Genomic DNA, 23,607 nt, shown 5'->3' on the forward strand with positions numbered 1-23,607 from the left:
TCCTGTGTCTTGGGGAAGAGGCTGGGAAGTCAACTGTGGAGGGTTCCCCACTCGCCAACACCCAGTTTTAGGGTAGCTAGATTAGAGGCTGGTAGATTTTTGGGGTGTAAGCTTTTAACAGGCAAAGGCTCCTTTCAGTGTTGGTGTAAAATATGTGGGTTGGTAGGAAGAATGCCAGGCTACTGGGTAAACGAACAGCTCTTTATTACTGATCTCAGCAGTGAGTATGTGTTGTAGCGGGAGACAAAAAGACTGACAACCTCCAAGAAACCCCCAAATTATATACATTAGAGAAACAAAATAAAATCCTTGCGGTCAATTGGCTAGCTTGATGATGAATTATTTAAATAAACTGAATCCTGCAGCAGGGATCCTTGCAGCGTATTGGCTGGTTTCACATCTACTTGGATCCTGCCTCAGACCTCAAGCTTTTGGCAGATCCACAGTGATGGATTCCTCCAGAGCATCCTTGAACTCTCTTAGTGATGAGTCAGCAGTGGGTCTGCTAATCTCAGAGGCCACAGACAAGGTGACCCCATAGAGCTTCCTTGAAGTTGGAAAACTGGCAGTCTCAAGGGAGGTTGTGGAGGGCGGTGATGAAGTCAGCAATGGATTCGCCCTCCTGTTGGACTCGTTGGTAGAAGGCATGGTGGCAGGCGATCTCTCCCAGCTGGAAGTTACTGTGCTCCCAAAGGCACCAGAGAATCATTACCAGGTCTGCAGTGTTCGTCCAGAGAGAAGAGGTCTTGTGCAGGGTTGTAGGTAGCAGGCCTGCACAAACTCAGGAACACTGACCATCTAATCTGGCGAGCTGGGTTCAATTCTGCACTCTCCCACATGCAGCCAGCTGGGTGACCTCAGCCTCACCCACCTCACATCATGTCTGTTGTGGGGAGAGAAATGGGAAGGCGACCGTAAGCCGCTTTGAGATTCCTTTGGGTAGAGAAAAGCGGCATATAAGAACCATCTCTTCTTCTTCTTTTTCTTCCTCTTCCTCTTCTTTCTGTCAGTGATGCTGTTGGCCACAAGGTAATGGCAGAATCGCCTATCATAGGAATGTCAACAGGTGGGGTGGCTGAGGTTGAAGGGCTTGATGTGGGCCAAGGTAGCCATGGCATTCATTTGCTTAGGCTGATCCCTATAGGGCACTGGGATTCCAATGCTGTACGACAAAAAATTCAATATAATAAACAGACTTCCAGGGAGTCTTCAAGCTTCAGTTGATTCTTTAATATTCAAAATTCTAAATAGATCCGAAAGCATTTCACTGCGCAGCTTTATCAAGAGACATCAATTTTAAATTGTTTTCAACTGGCAACTTCAATTTAGAAGAACAATCTCTTATCAGAGAATCTGATATGTATATGCATATGTGTGTGTGTGTGTGTGTGTGTATATATATATATATATATATATATATATATATATATATATGGTTTTTCGTCTGAATACCATTCAGCAAACCAGACTATTATAACAAATTCTATAAACAGCTACTCGTCCTTTGAGGCCGTGAGGCCGATTCCGTATAGTGGTTGCAGCACTCCTGGCGGTGCAGTGATGCAGAGCTTTATGTTCCAAAGCTTTTTGGATCCCCATGGGGGACCCATTTCAGCACCAGAGCAGATCTGGCACTGAAACCTGTCCTCCCGGGAAAGTGGCAGATAGGTTCTGCCACGGGGGGGGGGGGGGGGTGACCGCATTTTTTAATAAAATAAAAACAAATGCCCCTTGCAGCACAGTGCCACAAAGCCGACTGGGCCATTTTTTGCCCCCTCTGTGCCACTATAGGATAGGGAGGAGCAGTGCCTGGAAGGCCGACCACTTCCTTGTCCTGCTGCAGCCCCATTGGCCCAATCCAAGGCAGGCCTAGGAGGGGGCCGGCTCAGGAGATGCATCATGTGGAAGTGGGGATTAGCCCTGCTTTCATATGAACACCTTCTTCTGCTAGTACAGAATTGGCCTGAGTGATTTAGCTGGCAGTCTGTCCCTCCTTGGCCATAGGGCTCCATCCCAGCGATTTGGCAGGGGAAGGCGATCATTTACCAGGGTTCCGCACCCAGCATCGCAATCCCACCGTTGCCACCAGTGTAAAATATGTGGGTTCATAGGAATGCCAGGCTACTGGGCACAAGAACACCTCTCTATTAGTGACCTCAGCAATGAGAACAAGACTGACAACCCCTGAGACAGCCCCGATTTATATACATTAGTCAACCTGTGGTCCTCCAGATGTCCTCCAAATGTTGGCAGGGGCTTATGGGAATTGTAGTCCATGGACATCAGAGGACCACAGATTGACTACCCCTGCATTAGACTAAAAGAAACTCCGCCGGCAGCACAATTGGCTAGCTTGATGGTGATTGAATCCCGCAGCAGGGACCCTTGCAGTGCATTGGCTGGTTTGGCGCCTCGGACCTCAAGCGTGGCCTTTGGCAGACCCACATCCACCACAGTTGGGTCGCTGTACCCTGGGTTGCTGTGTTGGATTTCAGCTCTCTTAAAACTGCACGGCAGGGAACAACCTAACAGGAAAGCTTTTGCTCTCCGGGGGGGGGGCGGGGGGCTAAGAAAGCTGCACCTGTTGAATACTGCCCTCTTCTGCAGCGGTCAAGGGAGCTGTTGCAAAGAGGCCGCCCAGCCCCGCAGGACACTGGAAGAGTCCCAACCGACAATTTGGTGGGCCCGTTTGGCTTGGGGGGGGGAGTTTCCCTGCCAGGCCCCGTGGCCAAATTGCCCGGGCTCCACCTCTGCCTTCGCAAATGGGTGGAGGGCTCCGTCCCCCGTCCTCTCCGGGAGCAGCGTCTCTAGCCTTCCCCTCGCGCTCCTTTCGTCTCCTCGCCGGGCGGCGGCGGCAGCGGGGAGCTCCGCTCTCTCTCCCTGCCCCCCCCCCCCCGCCGCCTGCTATATTTAGCAAGTCCTCCGCCCCCTCCCGGAGTCGCCACGGCGGGCTAGGAGAGCGGCGCTCCGCCCCCGCCGCTCGCCCGGGCCATGCTGCTCACGTAAGCCTCCGCCGAGGCAACTTTTCCTCGCCTGTCCTTCGCCGCCGCCGCCGGGGATGGCAGTGGCGGGGACGTCTGCGAGCCGCCGCGCCGAGCGGGAGGGCAGCCTGGGCCCAGGTGAGTGCGCCGGGGGGACTCCGAAGCCGCCGCCGCCACTGCCGCTGCTGCCGCCGCGCGGACCGTGTCGGGGAGAGGCGCCCAGCGCTCCTTGCCGCCTCGCTGCCGGCCGCTCCGGAGTCCTGGCGCCCCTGGCGCTGCTGCTGGGCTGCCCGGGGGACTTGCCCGCGATGCCGCCGCTGCGCAGGAGGCGTTCTCCGCGTGGCTTCGTCCTGCCTGCAGGCAGCCGGCTACCTTGCGGCGGCGGCGGCGGGGGTGGCGGTGTCTCCTTGACCCTGGTCGCCGGGCGGCTGGCGGAGGGAGCGGCGCATCGCGGTGTGTGTGTATGTGGGGGGGGGGGGGGCGTCGGGGTCCAACAGGTGGAAGGCGGCGCGCCGTTGCCTCTCCGCGGCGCTGCAAGTTTGGCGCGCCGGCCTTGGCTGTGGGCTGCCGGGATGGGCAGGCGGCGTTGCGGTGGTGCGAGCGGCGGGGCTGTCCCGACTCGAGCAGCGTGTTTGGGTCTTCCGAAGAACGAAGGCAGCGATCCCGGCCGGGCTCGTCGGGAAGCCGGCCCCCTCGTGCAAGTGTGGCGCTGACTCCGAGCAGAGACTCGGGTGGCAGGTTGATCCGGAGAGAATCCAGAGATGAGTTCCCCGGGATTGCTGCCGGGTTGCTTCGGGCGGGCTCCTCCGGTGCAGAAAGACAGGAAGCGTCAATCCTCGTCAGCCTTTCTGTGTCGCTCTTTGGCCCTGAAAGGTGCATCCATTTCCCCGAAGCCAACTTCCAGCATGTGTGACTCTCTTCTGTAACTATGGAAATGGAGAGGGGGAAGAAGCCTATAGAACAGAATGACAGTTGTTTTGATAATCCGACTTTAGACTAATACACAGAAATCCCTATGTGTGGTTTTAGGAATAAGCGTGCCTATCAAATTACATAGACTAGTTACGTTATACTTTAACTGGGATGAATTTGCCCCTTAATACTGAAATGTTATTCGGGTGGTCCTGGATTTTGCATTGCATGGATGAAGTCTTTGTTATGGTAATAGAAAGCAACATACTACATCAAAGTTAGGGAAATAAAATGATTTCTGGAAGAAATGTTTCAACAAAAGGAGAAACTTGAGTATATAATAATCATGAATGAAATGAAACCAGCAAAGGAAAGGGGTGTGCATTTTTCTGCTGGAAAATGGTTTTCAAATGCATTTTTTAAAAAAATGAGTGTGACACCTGGTCTTCCAAGATCTCTGCCGTATTCTGGCTTAGTTCATATTGGCTCACACATATTTTCTTCCAGGTCTAACTTTGTGCCAACCAAAATCTAGTTTGTGCAAATTATTGTTACTTTTGAGCTGGAACTGTTCAAAATCATCAAGGCTTTCTAGAAAAGTTTATAGTGGGAAGGGGATCTAAAGTATGTATTGTAAGGAAGAATTCATGAGAGCCACTGAGGTGGAGCTCTGGCTCAGGGACAGAATCTGTTTTGTGTGTAGAATATCTTAGGTTTAGTCTCTGCTATCACCTGGTAAGGCAGCAGACATGCAGTCTGAAAGCTCTGCCCATGAGGCTGGGAGTTCGATCCCAGCAGCCGGCTCAGGGTTGACTCAGCTTTCCATCCTTCTGAGGTCGGTAAAATGAGTACCCAGCTTGCTGGGAGAGTAAACGGTAATGACTGGGGAAGGCACTGGCAAACCACCCCGTATTGAGTCTGCCATGAAAATGCTAGAGGGCGTCACCCCAAGGGTCAGACATGACCCGGTGCTTGCACAGGGGATACCTTTACCTTTACCTTTTATCACCATTCAAAAGAACACAAGTGACAGTTTCAGAGATAGCCATGTTGACCTTCAGTAGAACAGCTGGATGTGAGTCCAGTGGCATTAGAGGCCAATAAGCTTTGGAGAGTCAAAAGTTCATTCATTAGACCCAAGTTGGAATAGAGATCTCTGAATCCTGATATACCAGGGAGGAATATGACAAAGTGATAAGAAAGAACATTCCTTGAGATAGTTGAAAGCCATAGTTAGTCAGAACACACAATCTAGATCAGTGGTCCCCAATCCCCGGTTCGGAGACCGGTTCCTCCTTGCCCTCCTCCCTGGCTGCTGCCCTGTCACTCTGCCGCTGGCTCGCCTTTGGTGCTATCTGGCGGCCACCATGGCTGGGGCTTCCCCTCAGCGTGGCACTGCAGAGCTGCTGCTGGCAGCGTCCCCCAGTAGGCGGTGGGAAGTCAGGGGCGCCGGCGGGAAAGCAAGCGGAGCAGGGGTTCAGGCGGCGTCGACGTCCCTCAGCAAAAGACTACCCCTCCAGGTCCCAGTAAAATTGTCAAGCGTTGACCGGTCCCCGGTGATGAAAAGGTTGGGGACCACCGATCTAGATGATTGGATTGACTTGGGGTAAAGCAGCTTTACATGTGAATTTTACTTACATCAGATTGGATCTAGTGTTGTATCTGAGTTAACTATTGTGTGGGCTTAGATGAGCAACATCAGTCAGTAGTCCTTTTTATGGAAATGGAATAATACAGTCTTGATCCTATATGCATATACTTTGAAATGAGGTCTCCTTTGTTCAGTGAGACTTGGAAATAATTGGGTACTTTCACACATGCTAAATAATGTACTTTCTGTCCACTTCAGCAATCATTTGCAAGTGGATTTGCAAAGTGCATTATTTGTTTCAGAGCCCATGCCCTCCCTGGGTTTGCTTGATCAAACGTATATCACAAATTCCATGTTGGGAACTTGATTTCCAGCATGTGTGGGCCTAGTTTAGATAAGCAACACGGCATGTTGGGCAAGTGTGCTGAAACCTGCCCTGTCATTTCATTTTCCCCATCTGAAATGGCTCTGGGGTGGGGTTGCTGTCAGCTCTCCTGGGAAATCGAGGTGTATCCCATCCATACAAATGAAGCCCCCAGTAGTGGGCACCTCTGGTTGGAACCTGGTGCTGGGCGAGGGTGACTCATAAGCCCTCTGTTCTGTACGATGGTCCCAACTGGGCCCATGTGTTCCATACTGGGAACTTAATTCCTAGACGCACAGAATAGATGTTGCAATTGTGTGGATCTACTCAAACTGATAGAATCCTAGAAGAGAGGATTACAAAATTGTTTTCCCTTCCTATCATAGTCTTCTAATGGCAGTGGTCTACCCATTGTTCAGTAATAGAATTCTTTATATATGGAGCGCAGTTATGCCTATTTATTTTTCAAAATTTTGCATGCAGACTTCTTATTCAAAAACCATCTTTCAAATTGCCCCTGGGTTTTCAAAGTATCACTGAATTTCTAGTTTGTGTATTTACTTGGGAGAGAATCCTATCAGTCAGTTTCATGCTACTGAGAGCTTGATGTACATACAAACAAGCAAATTTTCAGTGCTTGTAAAGTTTTCTGGAGATCATGCATTGGTGTTTACATGTTGGTGATAGTGCTTGAGCTTCAGGCAGAGGAAGTCGTTAACAAACAATCTTCTTACACATCAATATATGTTGCCATTGTGGGGATGTTATACAGGTATCGTGAGGAAAATGTGCATAAAATAAGTGTGCCAAAATAAAAAAGTACATAATAAATTATAGCATCAGGCTTTAATTGGGTTTAATTGGGGGGTTTTGGTATTGGAACCTGTTTTGTAACCCGCTACAAGCTTTTTTGCCAGGAGTAGCGGGCAATAACTACTACTACTACTACTACTACTACTACTACTACTACTACTACTACTACTACTACTACTATTATTATTATTATTATTAATAAAATATTAATAATAACAATAGTAATATTCTGGGGAAAGTATATACAACATTTTCTTGCATATTTGTTCTCGCATATTTGTTGCTCTAGCAAGAGCTGTGGATGTGGAATAGCACAGCATAACCCCATTTCATCAGATCTCAGAAACGAAGCAGGATTGGTGCTTGGATGGGGAGGGGGGAATTTCTAAGGAAGACCCTGCAGCAGAAGGCAGTGAGTAGCAAATGACCTCCAATTCTCATGTATTCTGAAAGCCCCTTGCTGGGGTTGCCATAAATCAGTTGTGAATTGACATATACAAAGCAGAAGCTGTCCTCATGTGGAAACGAAGAGGACACCTTTGTGAATAAATTCCAAATAAGCAAAAATATGCTGAATGGGAAGAGCCATATGTATAGAGCTTTGTGGTGCCCTGGCTCCAGGCTCCAGTCCTCTTGGCAGTCCTCACCAGAGGAGAAGACTAATTCCCAGCAGCTACTTTCCTCTCCTCCCTTCAGGGGATCAGCAGTGATGGTTTCATGGGCTGTGTGCAAAGACTGCAGGATCAGGACCAGGACTCTGAGGAAACCTGTATGCGCTATGCCTTTTGCAATAGAAGAGACATATTATCTCTTCTCCCAGGGTATATGACATGTTACGTTACAGGAACTTTCATTTCTTCCTCATTGATGCACCACTCTAATTTTCTTCCACAAACGTCTTAACATAAGAAAGTGGCACAATGCATACATTTTGTAAGTCTTGTTATTTTTTTTTAATTGAGCCAAGTCCTAATTATACATTTCTTGACATATATCATTAGGACTCTGGGAGGCAAAGCTGTTAAATTCAGGCTTTGCTTTAAAAAATAAGTGAATTAGCCAAAGGTAAGAAGGTAAGATATTCATGAAAGACAAGATGTAAATCCCAGGGGAAAAGTGAAGTTTGTAATGAAGTGAATGTGGTTTGTTCAAGAAGCATGAATTGATTAGGAGGTATATTAGGAACGGCATGCTATTTAGTTGATTAAACTTTGAAAAGATTTGGTGATATGGTCATACAAAAGCAGGAACTGTATTAACATCATCTTGGTAATATCTGCTTGATTTGAACGGACTGCTTCTATTTTGTGACTTCAGTAAACTGCTGTTGAACAATTCCAAAGTTGCATAGGCTTAAATCCAGTGATGCTCTAGCATGATCAGGTGGCATTTCCATTAATCTACGGGAGGATTCGCTAATGCGCTGACTCCAGAGCTGCATCACATCTAATTCTGGAGGGGCTGCTAGGGGGGGCATGGTCTTTCCAGGGTCATGGAAGGGGAAGTAGGAAGCCGCCTCTCACAGTAGCTGGCTACTCTTCTTGTATTCCTTAGAATTCAAGCTATGGACTGTGACAATACGTAGCAGGCATGACAGAAATCTTTAGGATAGAAAATATATTCTTGCAAGCATCTGCATTTAACGTAGATTCAGGTGGGCAGCCCTGAATCTGAAGCAATGGAACAAAGTTCCACTCCAGTGGCAACTTTAAGACAAGCTTTCATGTGCACACTAAATCTGTTTTCCTTTTTTGGCCTGACCTGTGCTTGTGAATGCTGTTACTAGTGATCGTATTGCAGTTCCCCATGTTCTGGAAAACTTTCAGAATCAGGCTTGAGCCAGATGGTGTGGAAAACCTTGCTGATCAGTGTGGCTGTCCATGTTTGACTGTTTTGGGATATATTCAAGTGGGAGGCCATGTTGGTCTGAAACAACAGAACAAATTTAGAGTCCAGTGGCATCTTTAAGACCAACACATTTTATTCAAGGTATGAGCTTCTGTGTGCACACACACTTCCTCAGATACAATGTCATGGAATGGAAGTGATCAGTTCATATTTAGACTGCGTGTCCTCTCCTCTGCAGCCAGCAGAAACAGCATCCTGCCCTCCTCCAAGTGACAACCTTTCAAATACTTAAAGATAGCCCTCTTTAAGTATTTGAAAGGTTGTCACTTGGAGGAGGGCAGGATGCTGTTTCTGCTGGCTGCAGAGGAGAGGACACGCAGTAATGGGTTTAAACTTCAAGTACAACGATATAGGCTAGATATCAGGAAAAAGTTTTTCACAGTCAGAGTAGTTCAGCAGTGGAATAGGCTGCCTAAGGAGGTGGTGAGCTCCCCCTCACTGGCAGTCTTCAAGCAAAGGTTGGATACACACTTTTCTTGGATGCTTTAGGATGCTTTGGGCTAATCCTGCGTTGAGCAGGGGGTTGGACTAGATGGCCTGTATGGCCCCTTCCAACTCTATGATTCTATGATTCAAGTGTGAGGGTAAATTAACATACAGCATAATGAAAACGATTAACAGATTTTGGAGACAAATAGGAAAAAAACAGAAGTTTGGATTTGCGATTGAATTGCATGGGAAATATCCTGGGTTCAATAAATATGTCTACATTACGAGAACAATAGGTGATTAGATAATTAGCTGCTGAGAGCAGTTAGCTGAGGCCTTGCCATTGTGCCCTTGAAGCATCTTTCTTTCATTCATTCATTCATTCATTCATTCATTCATTCATTCATTCATTCATTCATTCATTCATTCATTCATTCATTCATTCATTCATTCATTCATTCGATTTCTATACCACCCTTTCATATGGCTCAGGACGGTTTACATACAACATGGGGAGGATACACGGAATAAATTAATATATAACATAAATAAATACAACAACAACAAAGAAAGGCAGCCAAATGCTCTCCTTCAAAGAAGATGAAAGCAGTGTGTGAAACAAGAAGTGTCTCCAGCATTGCTTCTTCTGCTCAGTAGCTTCTGCTAGTGAGAGGCAAACGAGACATGGGGCATGCATGCACAGAAGACCCAAGTTAATGTTTTGTGATCTGGAGATCCACAGGTGCCCTGCAACATCTTTATGAGCATTTCTGTACGGAAATAGGTGGAAAGTCCTGTATACTCTGGATCTCTTGCAGATGGAAGAGTTTGTTGGCTCAAGGGGACCGTACATACCCTCTTGGAAATGTAGCCTCCATTAGGAAACAGTTCCCCATTTTTCTGCCAAAGTTTTGCTTTGTTACACAAACGCTTTCCCCCTTCTGTGCTGGAATGAAACTGAATGTTAGGCTGCTACAACAAAAGCAGTTGAGATACTGCTAATTAAATGACAACAACAAGGGTTAGCAACCAAACTGGTTTGAAGACTAAATCCTTCTAAATATTGTCGCTAACAGTTACTTCCTGCCAATATGATAGTGCCAGGTTTTTAAAAGAAGCTGTCTAACATGGTCTGTTGTATATGTATGTGCAGAGTCTTTGCTTTAGAGATATGTGCACAATGCATAACTGTATTAGCATGGTGCAAAAAAAGAAGAACAAGAACAAAAGAAAGTGAGGTATTATGCTTTGAAGCGCTAATCCAAACTATTGAAATATTCTTGCTTTGAGCAAGAGTTTTAGATTAAATGATTCCATGACAAGGGGGAACAAGTTCCCTTTTACTGTAAAACCTTTCAATCCCATATATAAAGTCAAATGGGGACTGAATAGGCTACACGGTTGAATGTCCAGCAAATCGCTTTGTGCGTAAGATGTGGTAATACAAGCAGGGAAGGGGACATGCTGGATATTTTTTATTTGGGCGTGCTTTATTTTTAATGGAAGGAACTGGAATTCTAATGTTATTGAAGGAAACTAGTAGTAATGTCTTGTCCATAAGATTTATTAAACTAATTATGGGCTATTATAATTATAGATTAATTTTGGCCTTGCTTCTTATTTTAACCTTTGATATTTACTGGCTTTCAGCACAAACATCTTGGAATAAAATGATTTTTAGCTGTGAGACAGAGTCAGATCTGTGGCAGTGGAAGCTTTGAGTTACCCAGGAACTTGGACCAACTCTGAATGAACTGGGAATCTCTACTCCAGAAGAACTCAGCCTGGACAAAGTGTAAACTTTTTCCGATGTGTTTCCACAGGTTTATTGTTCACGCTATCTGATTGTACAATAATTGTCTGGAAACTGATGTTATAATATTGCATCTTTGAAATAAATTCTTCCTGGTATTGAGTCCTGGAATATGTGTGGTGACACTGGACCTAATAAAGTGTGGTGACACCGGGCCTATAAAGGAAAAATCTGGCTAGAAAAGAAAAAAACGAGTGGGAAATTTCTCCTAAGGGAAATTTGCAGGATTAGGACTACATTTGTTTAAATGTAGTCAAAACCCAAGCCAGTAAAGCTCGCCAAAAGTTTTGACTCATTAAAATGCAGCATCAAAGTGAGGTCTGGTCATATGTTTAAAAAACGGCCTGGGCTATACAAGGACTGCACAGAAACAGGATCAGCCAAGTATTCCCTTCAAAAACATTCTACTACAGTTATTACTCTGGGTCATCTAGGGGAAGATGTTTCCCTTGTCACAGTCAGTACTGCCATTCTGAAGATCAAGCGAACATTTCATATCACTGACCCCCTGATGTACGCCAGATTGAATTTTTCACCTGCCAGTTTTGATGGCTCTTATCCCACTACACCTTGATGGTCAGAGGCACTAGCCTGGAAAATTAGAAGGAAGTTCAACTGTGACTGTTCTACAGAAAATCCAAAAAATTTAATTTATGGAAATGGATCATCAAGCACAGTCTGTGCCTTCTTTTCTATTAAAATAGCATTCAGACAGACTCTCCTCTCCTTTAAAAAAAAAACTGCCTTAAGGTATTATATGCCAAAGAAACTCTGGGAATAAATCCTCTCTCAAGAAATAATTTCCACAATATAAAGACTGCACATTATTTTCTGACAGGCATCAAAAAATATTCAAGAATAGATATGTGTTAGATATCAAAAAGCCTTAGTTAAAGCAGAAATTCAACTGAAAATATCTGCAGATCATAACCTAGTAGAGGTATTTTGGCAGTGAAATTAACATATTAGAGGAAGATAAAGATTATATTACACCCTTCTATTAGAGGATGAAAGAAAAAAATACAGTATTTGCTGGCGTATAAGACTACTTTCCCCCCCTGAAAAACATGCCTCCAAGTGGGGGGGGGGGTCGTCCTATACGCCGGGTGCACTTCAGTTGGGATAGACATAGCTGCCCATAGTGGCCTCCCAATGCCCGCCCACCTCATTCTACATACCATCCAGTATCGTGCGGTATCCAGCGCAGCCGCTGTAGGTCATCAGCGTGGCTGCGGTGAGCATCAGCAGCGAGACGGGTGCCAGCCTTTTCGTGGTGACTGGCCCGTTCTGCTCGGTGGGAAGCAGCGGCGCTTTGGCCTGCCCCTTGTCTACGCAGAGCTCGCACATGTGCATTTGTGCCCTAGTGCCGGTCACAGGGAGATGCAGGGGAGGGCTGGAGGCCCTGCAGTCGCGCTGTGGCCATACAATTGTGACGATGACAGGTACTGTAATGTAATGTAACAAACTCTATATTTTGAGTGGAAATGTTGGGGGGTCGTCTTATACGATCAGTCGTTTTATACGCCGGCAAATACAGGTAAGCGCAAAAAAAAATCTGGGAGAATTTTTCAAGATGGAATCCTAATAGCAGTTGCTGCAAAGAACAAAAAAGAAAGAGCAGAATAAAGGAATGAGTGGGAAAAAAATCCAGAAATTAGATCAAGAGCATTAAAAGAACCTTAGTAAAAATACATTGGCAGAAATAAGGCAATGCAAAAATAATTAGATTCTGAAGAGATACTAAAAAAAACTAAAAATTTTAAAAACAGAAGCATTTTGAACATGTAAAAAAACCTGGAAGGTATCTGGCATAGTGTCTGGAAGGAGAAAGAAAAAAGAGCAATAGCATACGTAAAGAAAGGAGACAAAGTCACATACATATTTAAAAAAAGAACCATGAAAAATTTGTTAATGTTTTTATACTTGTATTTAGGTACCCCGCCCTTCTCAACAGAAATCCTGGATAATGCAGGGATAGATTTCTTTGTGGGACCCTGCTTTCTCCTTTACAAGTTCTAAGAGAGAACATTTCCCACCCTGAACTGAATGGACAGTGAGAGCCAGATTGCTGTAATGTGTCTGGCTAAGATGTGGGAAACCCACCTTGAAATCCTCGCACTGGGTATCTCAGAAGGTTGCCGTGAAGAGAAGAATACAGTAGACATGCAGAATGTAGGAGTATCAAGGTATCCTTAGTCCAAGCATTTGTACAGATGAAGCTTCTGCTAGATTTGTACAATTTAATGTTTTCAGGGCAAGGCTTATCTTGCGTAGCTGATGATGTTGCATTTCACGCTGGTGATGGTTCTCCTTACAGTTGTGTGCTGATGCAGGAGATGTTAAGGTTGCTTATTTGTGTTATACATTTTAATCCTGTTCTTCGTCTTAGAACCTTAGGGCAAGGAAACAATCCCCTTTATTTTTTTTTCTCACAACACTCTTTTAAGATTGGCTAGGCTGCGACGGTGTGAGTGGCCCCAGGTTTGTACAGGGAGCTTTGTGACAGAATGGGTAATGGAGCTAACGGCCACTCTATGCTTTTGGGCTACTTGTTTTTTTGAGGAGCAAGAAATACAGCATGTTGCTCAGTTTAGATAGGTGGCCCTTCAAATTCTGTAGTCCCGTTTACACTGCAGTGCCATTCCCAAATGTGAATCTGAGAGTAATCGTAGTCTGCAGCATGTTTGCTAATCTAAAAACTAGGGCCTGTAGACCATCTACAGGCCATTGTTTCTGACAAGTCTATGATAGTTTGTGGTAGCAACATACCTTCTGATCTCGTTTGCCCTTGAATTTCTTATAACTTTTAGCTACATATTCATAGAGTTAACAGCCAGATCAGGAAAAAATCCTGTTAACCATTGCTTCAGCTATATGGAGATATGCTTTGTTAACTCAGCTGAGCATGCAAAATCTTTTCCATCTTTCTGTGATGTGGAACAATGTTGCACTAGCCTATATTGATTGGCTGGCCATAGAAGATTTCAAAAAATTCACTAAAAGGGCCCTCTGGTAGAGTCTTGTATTGAGTTCTTTGGAACATAACTAGAATAACACACAGCGGTTACATCGTTGTTCTAACACCAAATTTCTGCTGCCTGTGATTGGCTCATAAAATCAGGCCATTAATCTAAATGTCATAACCTATGGTTACCAGTTGAAATACAGAAACACAAATGGTTTTCTTTATAGTTTCATGAAAGCTCCAACCTAATAGAGAAGAGCAACGCTGCCAGGGAAAATCTACGATTCAAGAGGCTTCATTTAGTGCCAGCCAAAACCCTGCCATTTTTTGAAATTGGAATTAGTTCCAAATGCTATAGCTGGAAAACTGACTAAGAGTATATACTATTTTGTCTGGCCATGGTGTCAAAAGAAAACACCAGGGCACACTGTTGACTCTGAAACTTTTCTCGGAACAGTGAGAATTTACACAGTGGCAAAGGATCATTTTGTCCAACTCTTTGCTCCTGTCAATCACGCTGTGTTCCATGTGCGCAAGATCGTTATTTCCAATAACTTGGTCTGTTGTTCAGATAGGAATTGTAGGAAACCTGAAGTGACAATGCTGTCTTTGTATGGTGCATCCGGAGTTACATAGGAAAGACATATAAACAGTCCCAGTCTTGGGCATTAATATTCTATCTAGCCTTAGATTTGGATCTCAGTTTTATAGCTGAGTTGAAGGGTCCGCTGGGCAGGTGAGGGGTGGAGTTGTAAGGGGTAGGGCGGCAGGGGAATAGTTTCGGGTCGAGATGAGTGGCTGTGTGGTTGTTTGGTGGGGGAGTGGTGGCAGTGAGAGAGAGAGAGAGAGAGAGCGGAAAGGAAAGAGGATGGGGCAGGGGGTGGGGGAAGGAGGGTGGGGGGGAGGTAGAGGGGAGTTGTGAGGGGGGATGGTGAGGGAAGAGGGCAGGATAGAGATGGGTTCGTGGGTGGGTGTTTGAGGGGGAAGTTGCGGTAGGCTTGGGTCGACCGCCTCCCACTGGACGCCGGGCCCTTGGCCTGACATGGCAGGGACGAGGTCTCCGCGCTGGCCGCTCCCTGCTTGTTGTCGGGGCCACGGCCTGGACAAAGAGGCAGTCCCACCACGTCTGCGATGCGGTAGGGCTGTCCCTTTGGCCAGGCTGAGGACTCTGCCCCCCAGCCACTCCCCGCTTGTTGTCGGGGCCTCGGCCCGGCCAAAGAGGCAGTTGCGCTGAGTATGGGATGCGGCAGGGCTTTTCCTTTGGCTGGGGCAAGGCCCTCCCCCCCAGCCGCTCCTCGCTTGTAGTTGGGGCCTCTGCCCGGCCAAAGGGGCAGTCCTACCGCGTCTGCGATGTGGCGAGGCTGTCCCTTTGGCCGGGCTGAGGCTTTCCCCTCCCCAGCCACCACCCGCCTCAGGGCCTACCTTGTGTGTTGGCAGGCAGCGTGGGAATGGCGGCCCTGGGGCGAAGGTGGGCCACGTTGGGGGGTGGGCGGGTTGGGAGACACTTTACTCCTCCCAACTGGTCAGTCCTGGGCCAAGGGACCAATCCTGGGCCAAGGGGCCAATCCCATGGAGTGGTTAAAGATAGTTTAAAAACTATTTTTGTTGTGGAAGAGTGGTTTTTGCTCTTTTGAAACCCCAAGAAATACTTTTAAAAGCTTCAGAAAGAAGGGGGGAAATCACTTTATTTTTAAAAATCTTAAAATTGATCTATGGAAGAATCCTGAGTTCTGCTTTGATTAAATGTCTGTGGTAATACAAAACCCAAATATGTAGGGCAAAATTTAATAGAAAAGGATTTTGTCAGCATTACTGCTTCCTGTATGGAGGGAGATGTTGCTAGGGAATCAAAATTGTGCTTAGAAGTATATTGTTAATTTAGCTGGAGAGTTACGGGATGTGATCACCTGCATATCTACATCAAGCTCCTGTCCAAAGCACAGTCACACAGTAAATCATTTTAATAAAAAAAGCCCACGGTTGAGTTTACATAATCAGCTTTTTTCTAGAGGAATGTTACAGTGAGGTGAGAAATCTTTGTGATTCCAACTTGAAATAGGTCTACTAAAAATTAGTAGTGCCTCTGTTTTTATCACTACTCTGCCCCTTGCAGTCACCTATATAAGAACAAGAAACCATGGAATAATTATTTCTCACTTTGTGGCGAGATTTTCTCACATGAATGTGTGAATGTATCCTAAATTTAGGACTGGGCTCTAAAACACAATTTAGGTTGGTTGGTTCATCAAGAAATATTTTCTTCACAGGCAGAAGGGTCTGCTTTCTGGCTGCCAGAGACAGAGGAGTCTGCTTCACAATTCAAGATGGCGAGGGGTTCATACATCCCTGGACTGAATTGAGATTCATTCTAATTATTCTGGTCTAAACTGGTTTGTAATCTCAGTCTTGATAGTTATACAGGCTCTAGAAAACTTTTTGGTAAGGGCTGCAGTGAGCTTGTCTTGCTCTGGCAAATTGTCCAAAAGCGGAGAAGGAGCAGTGGAATGTTTTTCCCTCCTGTTTAACCTTGTACTAGAAAACAGCAGAGTGATGAAACTGTTGTTACAAATTATTTGTATCCTTATGAACCAATAAGATTCAAGTTATTTGGGGGAGTAAGCTAGTTGGAAAATGGCAGCTGGGCTAGGAAGGGAGGGTGGATTTTAATAGGTTTTCTTAGACTGACAGGAAAAGTGGGAGTGGACTCTGTTCAGTTAGGAGCCAGCTGAATTCAGTAGAATTCAAACCCTTTTCCTCCGGGAAAACCGTACAAACCTTTGTACAAACCTTCAGTTTTGGAGGCACCCAGCTTGTTACAACATCTTGGCAAAAATTAATCCTTTAAGCCAGTGCTTTTGTGCGTATGTAAAAAAATGTGCTGGTATTCAGGTAAGATTGCACTAATTTTACCAATTTGCCCCTCAGAGTTAGAAAAGGCCCCTCACAAAGATCCTGGTACTCAGTACAAGTAAGTACTACCCTTCTCCAAACGTCTGGACTTTATAAAAGGAAAATGCATACGTTACAAACAGGTGAGAGACCCTGACACATAAATTTCTTTTCCCTCTTGCAAAAACAAGTCTAATCCCTTCCAGAAAATAGACAGCAATAATGGTAATAAATCTTTTTAGTATATGCAGTGTGTTTTCATTACCAGCATGGGTTGCATGTGGGGTGCAAGAGGTGCTGCTTCCTCTAGCATAGACATATATTCATCTCATCCCCTTGTGGGGGTGGATTGCCCATCTAATTTACAGGGAAATCCTGGTGGGTCAGTTTGATGCTACAAGAGCAATAAAGTGCTGCTATTCAGAACAGTCACATTTTGTGTGTGTGCCATTTAAATCCTTTAAAAATGTTTCTAGTCTGAAGGCCACAAGGATGGCCTTCAGGTAGTCAACCAGAATCTTGTAGAATCTTAGAAGTCTGGAAGAGGAAGCATAGCTGGGGATGGGAGGAGTGCCCTTAATAGCTTTTTTGTTCTTCTTTATTCCATTTCGTTATGCAAAATAAGTCAATATTTATAGCAATGCTTAATTGTGAAAAAATCATTTAAGTTGAGAGCAGATGTGAAGTGATGGTTAGGATTTTGGACTAGAGTCTGGAATAAAAGGTAAAGGTATCCCCTGTGCAAGTACCGGGTCATGTCTGACCCTTGGGGCGACGCCCTCCAGCGTTTTCATGGCAGACTCAATACGGGGTGGTTTGCCAGTGCCTTCCCCAGTCATTACCATTTACCCCCCAGCAAGCTGGGTACTCATTTTACTGACCTCGGAAGGATGGAAGGCTGAGTCAACCTTGAGCCGGCTGCTGGGCTTGAACTCCCAGCCCCATGGGCAGAGCTTCAGACAGCATGTCTGCTGCCTTACCACTCTGCGCCACAAGAGACTTTTAGAGTCTGGAAGACCCGTGTTCAAATCTCTTCTCGGCCAAGGAAGCTTGCCAGGTGACCGACTGTGTGCCCATTATTTCCTCTCAGCATTGCCTCTTTCACAGTGATTTATATGAGGATAAAATAGAGGAGGACAGAAGGGTTATAAGCATCATTGTACTCCCATTGGGGACTGAGTCCTAAATGGGCAGTTAAATGGCATTTGGTAATACTTTCTCCACAGCGTTCTTTTCCTGCCTTTATTAATTAACAGACTACAAGTAAGTGACAGAAGCAAAGTTAACCACCCCCATTGACTGCAAAAGCTGCAAATAATGCTAACCCTAACTACAGACTCTGATCAAGAAAATCAAAGTGTTTTTTATCCTCACAAGAGTCTTGTGAGGTAAGTTCGGGCTGTGAGAGAATGACTGGCCCTGAGTCACCCAGAGAATTCCATGGTGAGTAGGATTTTAAACCTGGGGTCCTCCAGGAGCAGTTTTGTTGGATCCCCCATAATCCCATCTGCATTAAATAAATGAAAATAATTTAAGAACACAAGATTATGAGAAGAGCCCTGCTGGATCAGACAAAGGACCCATGTAGCTCAGCGTTCTGTTCCCATGGTGGCTGGCCAGCTGCCTGCGAGGAGCCCACAAGCAGGAGAACTGAAACAGAATCTTGCTGCTTGTGCTTCCTAGCAACTGGTATGAAGGAGCGTACAGCTTCTCGCACCCGAGGCAGTAGACATCCATTATGACAAGGAGTCCTTGATAGGCCTATCCTCCATGTATTTGTCCAATCTTGGTTTTGAGCCTTCTAAGTCGGTAGCCTGTGGTAGCAAGTTCCACAATTTAACTGGTTACCAGTGGGTTGTAAAGCATGAGAAGGAACCTGTGTTTGGCTTGGCGGTTCATAAATTACACAAGTGCGGTTCATAGGTTTCTGACTTCTGCAAAATCATATTCTGCCAAATATGATTTTGCCTCTGACACAACATCAGGAATGTTACAGTGTGAGAAAATGGTGTCCTTTCTCCTCTGTCCCTCCTCTCCCCACCCTGTACAGCAGAGGTCTTTAACTTCTCTGGTCCCCGGGCCCACCTTTAACTTCCAGGTGACAGCATGAGATCCGCCAAGCTACAAGCTTGTGACAAAGTTGGGACAGGAATGGTTGGAGCCTAATTCTCTGCCTATGATAAAAAGGAGTCTTTTCTCCCACTGAGTGGAAAGTGCCGCATCATCGAGTCCTGTTCTCATAGCATGCATGTGAAGAGAGCCAGGAAAGTGGGGCTTTTGCTCTCTGCACAGTCACACAAGCAGCAGCTGCTTCTGCAAATTGCAGCTCTATGAGCTACCTGAGTTTTGAGCCATGGTTTGAAGAGGGCCTCAGTAGAGCCTTTTGAAACAGCTGGCAGGTCTTTGGATGAGGAAATGGCGCTGCAGAAGAATGATATGGGTGTGTGTGTGCCCACTAGTCTGGATGTGACTAACACAGCCTAGAGAACATAGTTAAGGATTCTGGAATATATTTGCAAGTTGGGTGCACCAAGTCCAGCCTCTGGTGACTTGTGCTATGTACAATGATACATTAAGTGAAACCTAATCAACATGCACCGTGTCAGCAGCATCAATTCTGTTGATTTGTACTATTCTGTTCATCTGCAAATAACAGGCTGAATGGACAAAACCAGGGCATGGCAAGATAAATGCCCGACAAACATATGGGGAAGGCAGCATGCAGCTAACGCAGCAAGAAGGAATTAAGAGTACATTGCAGCACAAGCAGAAATGGTTTATAACATTTTGACGGGGGGTGGGATTAAATGAAATCAATGTAAGACCTTACTTTTAGTGGATACTCAAGACTAAACAGAGAATAGTTTTATTATACTGAAAACTGGTTTGGTAGAAACATCTCCTTCCAAGATGTTTTTTTTTTGTTATGTGCGAAGTCGTGTCCGACCCATCGCGACCCCATGGACAATGATCCTCCAGGCCTTCCTGTCCTATGCCTATTGGAACTGTCCATAGATTTTTCATGGCAAAGATACTGGAGTGGTTTGCCATTTCCTTCTCCAGTGGATCACCTTTTGTCAGAGCTCTCAGCTATGACCTGTCCGTCTTGGGTGGCCCTACACGGTATAGCTCATAGCTTCACTGAACTACGCAAGCCCCCTTGCCACAACAAGGCAGCGATCCTTGAAGGGGGCTTCCAAGATGTACAGACATACTTTTCTTTTGACCTGCTGTCACTTCTCTCTAGTCAGATAGGTTCTGTGTTTGCTTGTTTTTCAAGACTACAAAATCCTTAAAATCCTATTTGAGTGCAGAGGTACAAAAACAACAAACCAGAGGCGTGTTTTCTTGAGTGATGGCTTCTCTGTTTGACGGGAGAACAGAAACCATAATTCCTGGGTTCTATCCTTTTCATGGTATAGCATGATAATAGCGGTTAAAGTATTGAACTAGGCTCTGAGAAGCTCAGGTTTGAAACCCTACTGTGTCTATTGGCAGCATTTAAATATGCAAATAGAAGTACCAGGCTGCTCAAAACAATAAAATATTTTTACTAAGAGGAGAAACAAACTTTGTATAGAACAGCCTTTTGACCATGGAGGATCTCCTGAAATTTTTTTTCAGGCTTGGAGACGCCCCAAAAGTGATGTTAGTTGGCCACATCTCCCTGCCATGTCCCATGGAAGTGACATAGCAGAAGTGGCATCATGCTTGAGAGGGACTGAAGGTGGTGGCTTAGTGGGAGTAGGTATGCAGACTCTGCCCTCTTCCAGGCACAGGAATCCGGAAAGAACTCACTCATTTTCAGGAGAGGGGGAGGGGAAGCAACGAAAGTGGTCAGCTCCCTAGCTTATGGTTGAGTTCATTAAGGCAGGAGGGAAAAGACTGCAGATCCCCTCCGGATCTCCCGCAGACCCCCAGGGTCCACAGGCCCCTGGTTGGGAATCCCTGGTATAGAGGAGAGAGAGAGATTTAACTGTCCTGCTGTCGTCATTCTGTCTGTCCTGGAGGCAAGCAGTGAGGAAATGTGCTCAAAGTAGCAGGTAATCTCTAGTTGACCCAATCACAGCACAGGGGGAGAATATTTAAAAAAAACCCATCAGGAAGTTTCTAATCGGAACATGTTAGCTAGATATCTCCTCTGATCTCCTTTTAGGATATTCTTCACATGCTGCTGACTCATGCCCAAATCTTGGTTATTCCAGGAAGGCCAGTCAAACATCTCAACCTAACCTCTTTCCCAGGCTTTTTGTGAAGAGAAAATGGAGGCTAAGAGAGAGAAGACAGCTGCTTTGGGTCCCCACTGGGGAGAAAGACAGGATAGAAACAAATTTTCAAAGATCCGGGCAAGTGTCCAGCTCCCTATAAGGCAATGTAAAGTGGATGGATGCCTCACTCCAGCAAGCCCCTTCCTTCTTCAAGCCGTTACATCTCCCACTCCATGTTTTTCTGCTTCTTGCTGGCTGTTGTCCAGTTGCTTGTCATAGAGGTGTCTTGCTTATTAGACTTGGAGTTCCTAGGTGAAATCCTTTTACTTTGCAGAGAATTACTTGGGGTGGAACAGCTCCAAATTGCTGCCTAAGGACTGCAATTCAACTAAATTCTGAACGGTTTTCATTACAGCGTCTTAAGTGTTTGAACAGCCCACTAGGATATTTTGGAAGGTGCTGAATAGACTTAAAATGATGCTGGTTATGTGCTAAAACCAAAGGGGTGTAAGGAAGAGAGGAAAGTGTGTGTGTTTGTATCAGAATATATCAGAATTTGGGTTAGCATAGTATTATTTTTATTTGGTGGACTAAGCAGTTTTACTCAATGTAAGACAATTCATCATCATGTCCTGAGATAGAAAGGAGATCTATGTAGAAATCTGCATATTTGGGGAATTCTCATAGGAAATACTGAAAACAAGTCATGTCTGCTGCCACTATGAGAATACTTGAGTCCATATCCCCTTGTTCCTACCCCTGTTTCCATTGAGAAAACACCAGATCCCCCAAAGAAGAGTCTGAATGTTACATATTCATCAGGTAGGTGGGTAGGTGACCATACAGGAGTGCATCTTTTAGGAGGGACATAGGATTGAGTCTCCAAAGGCTCTTTCCCATCAATGAGAGTAAGGGATTTAACATGGAAAAGGCTTGTTCGGAAGCAGTTAGGCAAGAGATGGCTAGGGTTGCATGTGGGGTGCAAGAGGTGCTGCTTCCCCTAGCATAGACATATATTTATATCATCCCCTTGTTGCGGTGGATTGGCCATCTAATTTACAGGGAAATCCTGGTGGGTCATTGCTCTGCAGACCTGCTGAGCAAACAACCAAGCCCCATTAGCTTTGCTTAGCACTGCCGGAGCCCACTTAGCCTACCTTGTTACTGGGCCATGCTTATTTACTAGTCCCTGCCTATCTCCTTGCCACTTTTACAGTTGGGGCAGTTTTAAAAACAACAACAGTTTCACAAAGGCAGGATAGGATTTATGCATATCCTAAATAGCTATCCTTCTTTCAAACCACATTCAACTTCCCCCCCCTCCCCAAAAATAATCTGTCTTCATCCTTATTGAGACAGTCCTGTTGATTAGGAGGGAGATGGGATGTGAACATTTTAAATATGTGAGAAAAACACTTTAGCCTCATTCAAAAAAATTGTTTCCTCTATTGCTGCAGCACTGGCACAGTATGTAGCTTAAAGACCTCATGGGGCATAGCGGAATATCCAGAGAAACTTCAGCAAGCTGCATCTACTTATGGATTTGAATATCTTGTAGTTTCACCAAAGCATGTGGGGTGACTGAAAGCAATCTGTCCCTTAAAAAAAAAACAAAGGAGCACATGACTCTGAATGGAAGGGAACATCAATCTTTGATGTCTTCCAGAGCAATATCAGCTTCTCATATGCTTGGGTAAAAGTTTGAAGGATTTGCACTTTCCCCCCTCTTCATCCATAATTCTTGACAAGTAAAATTATCTATAAATAACTCATGCAGACAAGATTATTTATTTAAAAACATACCTCCAGAATTTGTCAGCTAAAGTATGATTACTTAAAGGTTATGCTACCTTGTCATAACAGTGCATGATAAAAATACATGCTTCTATTTCTTACTCATCTTTAAAACAGGTAAAATGTCCCTCATCAAAAGTAGTCAAGAGAACTCCAATGTAAACCTTTTGTTAATGTACAATGGCTGATTCAAAAATAAATGTCTGTGTGGTCAGTTGTATTTTTTTGGTCCCAGTTCAGGGCTTCCCCAGTGCATCGGGATGCTGTATTTTATGCAAAGATCTTTCACAATAGCTAGAGACAGTTGGTTCCATCTGCGCTGCTAGCTGCTGACTTAGAAGCTTCATATACCTGGCTGCTATGGAAAGGGCTTCTTTGGTGGTCCACTACATCCTCAAGATCTTTTCCCCTATCAACCTCAGCAAATTTAGACATGATTAGCCTGTACTTGTGGTCCAGATGTGGGCCCTCCAAGGTGTTCTTGTAAGAACCCTGGCTGCTGTATTCTGGATCAGTTGTAGTTTTCTTGTCAGGGATAAGAGTAACCCTGCATAGAGCAAGTTGCAGAACTCCAGCCTAGAAGCTGTCGCCTGGATCACTGTGGCTAGATGTTCTGGGTCTAGGTAGGGTGCTAGAAGCTAAGCTTGGTGCAGGTGGAAGAATGATACCCTTGCTCTTCTTGTGACCTGCTCCTCCATTGAGAGGGAGGTGTTGAAGATTATGCCCAGGTTCCTGAATGAGTGTGCAGCTGATAGTTGTACCCCATCCAAGTAGGGCAAGCACGCTTCTTTGTCTGGACCTTTCCTAGCAAACCATAGGACTCCGTCTTTGAAGGTTTAAGCTTCAGATGGTTCTGTTTGAGCCTCTCCATTACTGCTCCCAGACATCTGGCTAATGAGTCTGGGGGTGAGTCAGGGGCGCTGTCCACTTGACGGCTGTC

At 45.3% G+C, this 23,607-nt stretch overlaps 1 protein-coding gene across 2 annotated transcripts in view; it reads left to right on the top strand.

Annotated features, from left to right (window-relative positions):
- The first annotated feature begins 2,921 nt into the window (after positions 1-2,921).
- HDAC9 (histone deacetylase 9) overlaps positions 2,922-23,607 on the top strand; it is a 470,793-nt gene continuing 450,107 nt past the window's right edge. For both annotated transcript variants that reach the window (XM_077302512.1, XM_077302513.1), the window contains exon 1: positions 2,922-3,119. The gene's annotated coding sequence lies outside the window, so the exon portion shown is untranslated. The remainder of the gene's footprint in view (positions 3,120-23,607) is intronic.

Source organism: Paroedura picta, chromosome 11, assembly GCF_049243985.1.
Source record: "Paroedura picta isolate Pp20150507F chromosome 11, Ppicta_v3.0, whole genome shotgun sequence".
Classification (NCBI taxonomy): Eukaryota; Metazoa; Chordata; class Lepidosauria; order Squamata; family Gekkonidae; genus Paroedura; species Paroedura picta.